Source organism: Tupaia chinensis, unplaced genomic scaffold (genome assembly GCF_000334495.1).
Source record: "Tupaia chinensis unplaced genomic scaffold, TupChi_1.0 Scaffold000272_1, whole genome shotgun sequence".
NCBI classification, from domain to species: domain Eukaryota; kingdom Metazoa; phylum Chordata; class Mammalia; order Scandentia; family Tupaiidae; genus Tupaia; species Tupaia belangeri.
Window position 1 is genome coordinate 6,705,895 of NW_006159754.1, and position 11,068 is coordinate 6,716,962.

Consider the following 11,068-nt stretch of genomic DNA (forward strand, 5'->3'; position numbering starts at 1 on the left):
CTCACTTTAAACCTACGGACACTCTGGTGACAGGTGCAGGTTACAGGGAGTTGTCCCCATCCCCCACAGCCCCCTGCCCCTCGTAACTGTGTTTCATGCTGATTTTGGATCTATTATAGTATTTCAGTTTTGTTCACATTTTCTTTTCAAATATAAATAGCCATCTATACGTTTTTGAAAATAGTTTAATTCTACCTACAGATGGGTTTCTGCGAAGGACCAACCTGTGAAGGCTGGTCCATGTAAGTAAAGCACTGGTTTCACACTTTACATAAAATAATTGTTGACTCAGTCATCTACAAAATATCTATGTATGTAAGCCCAGATAAAAATGAGTGAAGAATTACTGGTAAGGCATTTACATTTTTATTTATAAAAATAACTACATTTCTGCTTATATTAAAACAAAAACAAGAACTCAAATAACTTTTTTAAAAAAGGATTATTTATTTGCTTTTATTCATTCATTTTATTTTTTTAAATTTGACCAGAGAGATACACACAGAGAGAGAAAGAGGGAAAGTGAGAAAGCAAGCCACCAGGTCCAGGACTCGAACCATGGTCAGCCATGTGGGAGTGTCCAGCATCTTAACCACCATGCCACCTACTGGTCCCTCAAATAACTTTTTAAAAGCATTTATTTCTTCCCAGAGGGAGGGAGAGAGGGAGGGAGGGAGAGAGAGAGAGAGCAAGAAAGAGAAAAGGATGAGAGAGAGACCTCCAACATGGCTTTCACACTGCACTCAGCCTCCAATGGCCACTGACCTGGATTACAGGCACAGATGTGGCACACTCAGGGAGGTCCTGACACACGAACCCAGACCTTTCCCAGATGGGTCCAGCTGCATTACCACTGCACCATCACCTGACCCCTCAAGGAACTTCCTTAAATATGACGTGGTTTTGAATTTTTTGGTTTAGACATTGAAAGTATTTTAAGAATTTACAGAACCTCAGAAAAAGCATTTAAAACACTGTGTTTGGGGTGCCTGCTTTACAGTGTGGGGTGAGTAAGAGCCTTTGAACAGCTCATATCTGAAGCGCTTTCATCACTTGAAATCAAAGACTGGCTGTCTAAACATTATCCTGAGGCCAAATTGAATAGATAGATAATTTGGGATATATTTATACTAGAATTTTTTTCTTTGTTTAAACCAAGAAGACGGAGCAAATAGTACACTGTACTTGTTTATTTTTGTGTACTATGTGTTTTCTAATTCTCCATCTGTCAATTATGGAATCAACCAACCAACTAGTAATTTTGACCACCAACTACATGGAAAATATTACTCTAGACACTAATAAGCTTAACTAGCTCTCAGAACAAAACCTACCTTTAATCTCCTCCCTCTCGACAGTCTTGAGGGAATAGTTGTCTTATTTTCACTTTACGTTCAGCTGACTCATCAGCAATTCAGGGTCAGGTTAGAGAGAATCAAGATGTTATGAAGACAGGAAATCTTACCTGCAAAAGGATGAGGTGACGGGTTACATCTCTCGTAGATAAGTGGTGTCTGTGAAATTCCTTCAGCTCTTCCTGCTGAAGACTCAAAGTAAGGTTATTTGTCATCCAGGGTTGTGACATCTTTAGTAAAGTCTTACTCTTGGGATTAAAAATTAAAAAAAAAAAATTACCCCAAAGCTTGACTTTGGGATAGCCTGGGCAGGAGTCTATATTCTGCTGTCCTCAAATGCATGAGAACAGTTCTTCATCTCTTCATTTGATTAGCAGCTTCAAACTGAAACTTTAGGAAGCAAAACTCCCTATCGACATGTGCTTAAGACAAAAGCAAGGTCAGAAAAACAAGAAAAATCATGCTACAAAGTCAATTATGGAATTCACAAAAATTCAGGTGCTCTGAAAGTAATGAACTGTGCAAGAATTATGGTTAGGTAGTTTGGAAAAAAGCTTTGGATACTTAAGTTTAGGCGTCGTTTATTCCATAGTAGTTGCAAATAGGACACACACGGTGGTATCCTATGTATGAGGGGACTTCAAAAAGTGCGAAAAAGCGGAATTGAACTATGAATTTATTTCAGTGCAGACATTTTTTGAAATCTATAGTTTTTTCATAATACACATTTTTTGAGAGATTTTTGCTAATCCAGGTGTGCTCACCAGAAAAAGACAGAAAGATGAAGAGACAGAAAGTGAGAAATCATTCCCCAGAAGGGATGGCCACACCACAATCCCTTCTCCTCCATTCTCCTCTCAGGATTTTGAGTATGTGTGCACACACTCCTGGGGTGAGTTTGAAGCCACCAGGTCCAGGACTTGAACCATGGTTGACTACATGGGAGTCAGTGATGTAACCATCACACTATCTGCTGGTCCCCATAATACACATTTTTTGAAGATTCTTTGTATGACTCAGCTCTCTACATATGGTTATTTAAAATAAATTGACATTAAATTAAATTGAAAAATGTAGTTCCTCATTAGCCACATTGCAAGTATTCAGTGATACATGTGGCTATTGTATAGGACAGAGAAGATTTAGCAGAGCTCCATCATCCAGCAGAACAACCCTGTGCTATACAGCTCCAGGTAAGAATCTCAGATTCAAAATCTGTAAGGCTTTCTTTGATTTTATGTTTTTTATTATTAAAAAAAAATTTTATGTTGTTCTTGTTCAAGTTTTTAAGTAAACTATGGCACTGAAAAGAAAAGTCCACATAGTCCTCTTACCTTGAGGCAAGCCAGATAATGGGGGCTCTGGTTGTCATCCTATATCAATCTTGTGATAAAGGGGTAGGAATTATCATTAATAAGCATCGAATTACTCTCTGGCAGTAGGGTTGATTTAGTAACTTGTAAATAAATCTCTGTTATGAAAAAGCTGTGGGATGTACCTCCCTCTAAAACATTTTGATGTATGCTGGACTGCATATTCAGTTATTTTCAAGTCACTGAGAAGCATCAGTCTTGATGATTAAATCCCCACAATAAGCATATTCCTGGTAGCAGCAGAGTCCTATGATTAGAGAAAGAGATGTATGAGTTTTGCCTTTATTTGTGTCAGCTCATTCCCAGCCATAACTTTTTGCTGGGTGTAGACACTTGGTGAAGAAGCACTTTTAATTCAACTTTCATCTTGTTAATTCATTACCCTTTGCAGCAATGGCAAACTTTGTACAGAATTATAAATCAAGGCCAAACGTTGCATGGATGCCATGGCACAAAGATTCATTTAGTGTGCCTACAACCTTGCTGATCTACAAGGTGAGTCATCACTTGTTGGCCTGTCTTCTGACACAGAACTTGGAGGCTGATGCATACTGATGAGCAAAAGCCAACGCTGGACATCAAGTCTGCACAGTCCTGAATGTTATCCCCTTCAAGTCTAACTGCTTCTCAAACCATTGGCTGCAGGGAGCACTGCCTTTCAGAATCAATGACCTAAATACTGTAAATGAATCTGGGGAATATGAAGAATGGCTTGCCATACCTCCCCTCTGTCTGTTGACAGTTTGCCCAACACTAAGTGTAGATGTGACTAGATAAGAGAGGCAGGAAATGGAAGATGAATGCCTGAAGAGAAGAGAACATCAAGCTTTTCAAAGTGCTTGTGTGTGTAATAGCCCATTTGATCTTCGCATCATTCTGTATGCAAACAGGGAAGGTTTAGATGTTGCAAATTATGCAGCTCTCTTGAGAATCAATCATTTTTTCCCCACTAGGGAAAAATGGGTTCTGTTTCTTCCCATGTGTTTCTGTGTTTGATCATTTGCATACATGATCAGCTCTTTACTAGGCGTGAGGCTCCTAGGGGGAGAGACCATGTCCTTATTGTTTTGATTTCTTGGTAAATAACATGGTACCTGATGAATGAGTAGTCTATCTGCCCAGAAGAGGGCAGGTGAATATAAGACAAAGGATCTATAAAGGAGTTATGATGTTTGTTCAGAGAGAAAAAATTATGCTGAGCTTTGTTAGTTTGGGTGTTTCCTCTACCCAAATTGAGGAGAATATTGTTTAGCAAAGCCCAGACCACACAGTAGCAAGTGATAGAGTTAGATCCAAGACTCAGGTCTCTTTGACAGTATGTTTCCTACTAAAACTTACTATTATTTTTATAACACAGAATCTTTTTTTTTTTTTTTCTGAGAGATTTTTGTTTGGGATGCATGTGCTTGCCAGAGAGGCAGAGAGAAAGTGAGAAGTCATTCCCCCCATGGGGGCGGGAATAGCCATGCTGCAGTCCCGTCTCCAGTCTTCTCTCAGGATTTTGGGCATGCACACACATGCACCCAGCATGATTTTCAAACCATAGTCTGGGACTTAAACCATGATGGGCCATGTGGGATTCCAACACTCCAACCATCATGCCATCTGCTGGCCCCAACACAGAACCTTTAAGACATTCTACCTTTCTTTGTAGTTAGCCCAGCAAAAGGGAAAATAAATTTTACTTGCACTTTGCATAGAAGTTGATTACAAGCCCTTACGTAGGAAGAATTGAAAGACTGTACCACTGTTCACATTTTTGTTTCTCAGGATGATGTCTAAGACCCTTATTATGTGAAAATAAATCCTAATGAAAGTAAATCCACAACTCCAGCATTCTGTTGTAAACTGGATCTTAAGCAGAGGCAGACTGACAACTCTGCTGCTCGCTGACAGACACAGGCTTAAGATGCCGTGCATGGTCAGTGGCAGGTGTGAGTCGCATGCGTGCTGGTTCTGTGCTCAGCCTGGCAATTTCAGGAAAGAGCAGACAGTGCTTAGAAGAGCAAAACAGAGGAGGCAGAAGAAGGGAGAAACTTCCATAGGCAAGAGGATTTTGTGTTCATGTAGTACACACACACCCTTAACTAAGTGTGGTGTGAATCTGTTGACCCACCTCGTAATTCCTTTACAGAACTTCTATGCTACATTTACCTTTCCTCTTCTGAGCACATATTTTGTCATATTTAAGGTATTTACATTTATCTTTAACATTATATTTATATTATAGTTTTATTCCCTTTTGTTCTGAGTACTGGTTTTACTTTTCAAACAAAAATGATCAGTTATTTCTGTAAAATACCAATTTAAAAAAATTATCAGAAGACACACTCACTGGGAGAGATGGGGAGAGAAAGTACTCGCCTGTCCCCCAAGGAGGTATGCTCGTGTCATAGTCTTTTTTCCATCAGGATTTTAGGCATGTACACACATGTGCTAGTCATATATTTCAAGGTACTAGGGCTGGGATTTGAACCATGATTGGCCATATGGGATCTGGCTTCTCAGGCACAGGGCTTAATCACTGAGCTATGGGGCTAGCCCAGTCAGATACCATCTTGAATCTTGTTGAATCAGGCACTTACCTGTCATGTCTCCCAAGCCCTTTCCTCCTTTTTGGCTGACAGAATGATTGCTGGAAGGTGTGTAGGGGATTCTTGGGTTGTACTCACGTACAAACAAACCAACAAACAAAACTTTTGTGGCGACAGGAAAAGAGGTGTGGGAATTCCTGATTTCTCTCTGAAGTTCAGCTTCCTTATCACTTCCTGTCTGCAGATCACTGAACATTTTTAGAAGAGAAAGAGGGAAATGGCCTTACTTGCAGTAGAGATAATATGGCCAGAGAAACTGCAGAAGGAATGAGGAAGTACAATGTCTTGAATAATATGCTGGGGTTTGCTTTTAAGTGTAGTGTTGAAAACAACTCTGTGTTATAACAGAATGAAGTAGAGATGAGGGAGCACATACCTGTGCCTCTGACAGGCCAGGGGGCGTAGAAGGAGCACATACATGTACCTCTGACAGGCCAGGTGGCGTAGAAGATGCGTTTGAAGACAAAAAGTAATGTGAGGACCTGTAAAGAAATTGTGTAATGGAATTAGAGAGACATTGATAACTTAAGATCGAAAAGTAACAGGCACCTCTTTTCCAGCTGGAACCGTGGAGGGCATTCAAGAGAAGAAAAAGAAGGTTCTTGCTACAGCAGAAGCCAAGAAAAAAGGCTCCTGCTGTGGCAGAAACCACCAAGAAAAAGGTTCCTGCTGTGCCAAAAACCCTTAAGAAAAACCAAAGGAATTCTGTAGAACTGAAGATCAAGCTCCTAAAAAAAAAGTTTGTTCAAAAGGTACTTTGAAAGGCAAGGAGGAAGCTTATCTATGAAAAAGCTCAGCACTATCAGAAGGAATGTAGACAGCTGTACAGAACTAAGATTCACATGACCAGGATGACAAAGAACAGCTGGCAACCTCTATGTACCTGCAGAACCCAAACTGGCATCTGTCGTCAGGCTCAGAGGTATCAATGGAGTGAGCCCAAAGGTTTGGAAGGTGTTGCAGCTTCTTCTTCTTCTTCACCAGATCTCCAATGGCACCTTTGTTAAGCTCAGCAAGGCCTCAATTAACATTCTGCGAATTGTGGAACCATATATTGTGTGGGGGTACCCGAACCTAGAGTCAGAAAATGAACTGATCTACAAGCGTGGTTATGACAAAGTCAATAAGAAGTGAGTTACTTTCACAGATAACTCTTTGATTGCTTGGTCTCTTGGTAAATTTGGCATCATCTGCATGGAGGATCTGATTCATAATATCTATACTATTGGAAAATGCTTCAAAGAAGCAAATAACTTCCTGTGGCTCTTCAAATTATCTTCTCCATGAGGCGGAATGAAGAAAAAGACCACCCATTTTGTAGAAGGTGGAGATGCTGGCAACAGGAAAGACCAGATCAATAGGCTTATTAGAAGGATGAACTAAGGTAACCACCATGGTTATTTTTGTAATCTGGTCAGTAAGTAAACAGTGGCTGTTTTCAGACATGTGCATGTGCCCTATAGCAAATTTAAAAAAAAATAAAAAATAAAATTAAACAAATAATTCTTTAAAAAGGAAAGAGGTTATAGCTTTACATTTTTGACATCGACTTGTCCCTGATTCACACACACTAAGTAGCAGGGGCCAAGCAGTCACCATTATAATCAAATCACTTCTAGAAAATTTCAAAATGCCTTCTAGGCAGGGATAGTACTACTGTTTTTAGCAAGAACATTCCTTGGCCTTCTTTTCTAACAGATAAATTTTCTCTGAGAATGTCATAAAACAAACAGAAGAAATGTTTTGTGCTATAAAAGCATCAATAAAAAAAAAAAGATCACTTCTAAAGATGTTTAAGGAAAAGCTCATTGATATATATAAGACCTGGTATGTTTGTTAAAATCAAACAGCCAGTTTCACAAACTTAATTTTTTTCTTTATTCAAGATAGAATGTGTGTGCACACATATGAAAGAGAGAGAGAGACAGAGGGAGAGAGGGAGAGAGGGAGAGAGAGAGGGAGAGAGGAGAGAGAGAGAGGAGAGAGAAGTACCCTCTATAGGATCTGGTCATGCCGGGATCCCTTTCCTTTAGTTTTGGATTCTAGGCACTTGCACAAGTTCTGTGTCTCAGGTCTATTGGGCTGGCAATGTGAACCCTAATGGCCATGCGGAACTGAGCTTCCCTTGAGCAGAGCACTGCTGCTGCACCATGGAGCCAGCCCCTGTTTCAATGAATTTTTAACTGAAAGAAGAAAGTCATGGAGATCAGGCTTGAATGATAGGATTCTTATGGTGGTACAACATGATATGGTGTGGAATATTCAGCCAAGAGTCAAGAAAACTGTGCTCTAGCTAGCATTTCCCTCAAACAGCGGAATTATTTGGGGCATGACTTCTTAGGATCTCATTTTTGCTATCTATTAAATGAGAGAGGTTGGAAAAAATGCCCTCTGAGATTTCTTCTATATTTGAAAGCCCAGTTATTGCAAGCCATGCCTTTCTGCTATGTATATGCGACAATGTATTTATCAAATTGAAGATACCATCAATCGTAAGATACAGCATTCATTTGTATACTGTTAAGAAAGAGACATGCCACCTATCATAATTTGAAAAGACAATAGTAGGTGGGTCAGCAGATGGCATGATGGTCATGTCACTGGACTCTCACATAGTCAACTGCAGTTCAAGTCCTGGACCTGGCAGCTTAAAAATCATGCCAGGCGCATGTGCATGCTTGCCCAAAACCGCAAGAGGAGACTGGAGGAGAAGCAACTGTGACATGGCCATCCCCCCAGGGGATGATTTCTTGATTTCTAACTTTTTGTCTCTCTGTCTTTCTCTGTCTCTATAGTGAGTGCACATGCCCTATAACGAAACATCTCTCTCTGTAAAAAAAAAAAAAAAAAAAAATAGTAGGAAGAAGGTCCTAAACTTAAAACATTAAAACAAAGATTTATTTATTTAATTCCATTTGCTATTATCTTTCTTTCAATTTGACCAGAGAGTGACAGAGAGAGAGAAGGAAAGCAAGAACGTAAATTGCCAGGTCTCGAACCATGGTCAGCCATGTGGGAATCCAGCACCTTTAATCACCACGCCACCTGCTGGCCCTAAAATTAAAACATTTATAAAAACTGTAAGGAGCATTTCAGTTTAGAGATGCAACAATATAAAAAAATGTATGTTAGAATCTTAAGCATATAGTAATTCTTGTCACCTTCATCTAAATATCCAGAGAGTCTTGCAAAGTACCTACTCTACTTATTCATTTATTTATGTATTTAATAAGTAAATATAAATTTAATGCCTACTGTATATCAGGCAATGCAACACACATACATGAAATGTGTTTTCTACGATTTGGATAATGGTTTGTACCTCAATGCTTCATGTTTTGGATACAAAAGAAACAGGAGAAAAAAAAAAGAAGAAACTTGGTCCTCCATATATTGGTACCGGAAAGTGATGAGGCCTAGAAGATGGTGATTGAATCATGGCAATTGAGTCACGGAGGTGCCGACCTCATGAATGAATTAATGCTGCCTCATGATGTTGAACAAGTGCAAGCTCTTGTGAGAAGGGATTAGTTCTCCTGAGTGCTGGTTGTTATAGAAAAGAAAAATGGCTGCCTCAGATTGCCCTCTCTGCATGCACCCAGCATCCTCTTTGATTCTATCAGTTGCATTGTGACATAGGCTGACCTATGCCAGGCCTATAACTTTTGAACTTTCCAGACACCAGAATCATGAGTCAAATAAACCTCTATTCTTTTTTTAAATCACCTAGTCTTAGAATTTCTGTTAGAAAGGCAATTACAGACTGAGATTCTATTAAGTAATAGAATTTTGGAAGTATATTTGCCTTTCATAATATCAATATACACATGAAGCTAGTGATTCTAATAAGAAATCAACTGAAGGACCAGCACATAATCTAGTGGTTAAGACTCTAGACTCCCACATGACTGACCACATTTTGAGTCCTGAACCTGGTGACTTGAAAATCATGCCAAACATGTGGGCATGCAAGTCCAAAATCTAAGGAGGAGAATGGGGGAGAAGGGATTATGGTGAGGCCAGCCTCCTGGGTGGGGGGATGATTCTCACTTCCCCTCTCACTGTCCCTCTCTCTCTCTCTCTCTAGGGAACATATATACCCTGTGGCAAAAAACCATAAAACAAAAAGAAAGAAGCTAAAAAAAAAATTGCAAGATATTCTCTTGATGATAGCAGAATGATCAAAAACTTAATCTCTAATATATACACTTGCTCTACAGAATTTCTTGAGAAATGGAAGGCAGATAAACAAAAATTTCTACATCAGATCAGTTTCTTGGTCATCAAGAGACCCATGTTATTTCCGTCACATTTCCATGAAAATCTCGTTCATGCTGATAAAGATACTTCTTCAACTGTCATTTATTTTTTAGTAGAAATATGACAAGGGGTAGTGCTCTATAGAACACTTTGATACCATGTCATATAAAATAATTTTACACGATTTATCACTGTACTATACTATTGCATTGATATTGAATTGTCAGAAAAGTCATGGTGCATTTTTGCATAGAAAACAGAAAAAGTACGTCATGACCTTTCCGACAATCTGATATATATACTTAAGAAATCTGTATATTATCCATATCTAATAATACTCTAAATAAGCCCCCCAAAGCAACATTTTGTAAAAATGATATCTCCCTGGTGGAGTCTCCCTCAGAGTCAAAAGTCTGAGTTCAGTAGTGATAAATAAGGCTCGTTCAATCCCAGTATCTTTCTTTATAGGGACTATTACAATCAGGGTCTTAGGAAGATGTAAAAAGAATTAGTTGACATGCTTGAGCTCACTCTATATAATGGAAATGTACACCATGCTATGCGGTGATTTTCAGCCTAATTATATACAACAAACAATGGTGTCTGTCCTTTTTTGAGAAAAAATTGGCCAAAGTTCTTCATCTGAGATGACTAAGAGAACAGTTTCTGTTCTTGTTTCTGTTTCCATTTCTCTTTTTGAGCTGTTCTTTCCTCATGGGACATTTGGATATTTCTAATTGGTCTTCATTCAGTTTCTGATCAAAGTTTGATTTAAATGCAGTATCCTGATCAATTTACACTTGCCAAGCGGCCTTTCTTCCCTCTACTGCCTAAAACTGCACACCCCAAGAATGGCTTCTCTCTGGATTCACAAAGCCCCAGCTTCCTGTTTCTTGTGGATCCAAATATTTTGTGTTTTCTGATCAACAGACTCTCTTCTCTAAACCAGGGGGAAGAGAGGAAGAATTACATGTTGCTCTCTGGGGATGAGCTGGGTAATAATCATGAATGCTAGGCCACTTTCTGAGTTATGGTTCAAAGGGCACTCCAGGTCATCCTCTAAGAGTTTTTGTGCTTTTATCCTATTACTTTATGTCTGTCTTTGTATGAGCTACACAGGATACAATTTTGTAGTTGATAAACTATGTCGCCTAGGGCCATTTCTATCAAATATAAGCACTGGATTATTGTCAGAAACTTCACACACACACATTTGAAATCAGTTTCCACACACATTATTATAGTCTATGATACTCTTTCCAGGAAACACAGTAATAGTAAAGATGGTCTATATATATACATATTTAGACCATGTCATTGAATGTCATTGAATAATAGATTTCCTGAAGAATCCTGATCCGTATGACTACATTTTGAATATACATTTCTCTCCAGTGGTTTTTTGACCATGAAGAAATTAACACTGACTATAAAGCAGAGTGCTTGAAACGAATCTCCTTGAGGGAAATTGGAATAGGAAGAGGGA

General features: G+C 39.0%; 1 protein-coding gene and 1 pseudogene across 1 annotated transcript in view; both read left to right on the plus strand.

Moving 5' to 3' along the window:
* Positions 1-11,068, plus strand: part of KCNAB1 (potassium voltage-gated channel subfamily A regulatory beta subunit 1) — a 423,260-nt gene that overhangs the window by 28,482 nt on the left and 383,710 nt on the right. The window lies entirely within an intron of this gene.
* LOC106734983 (60S ribosomal protein L7 pseudogene) lies at positions 1,773-6,705 on the plus strand (annotated as a pseudogene).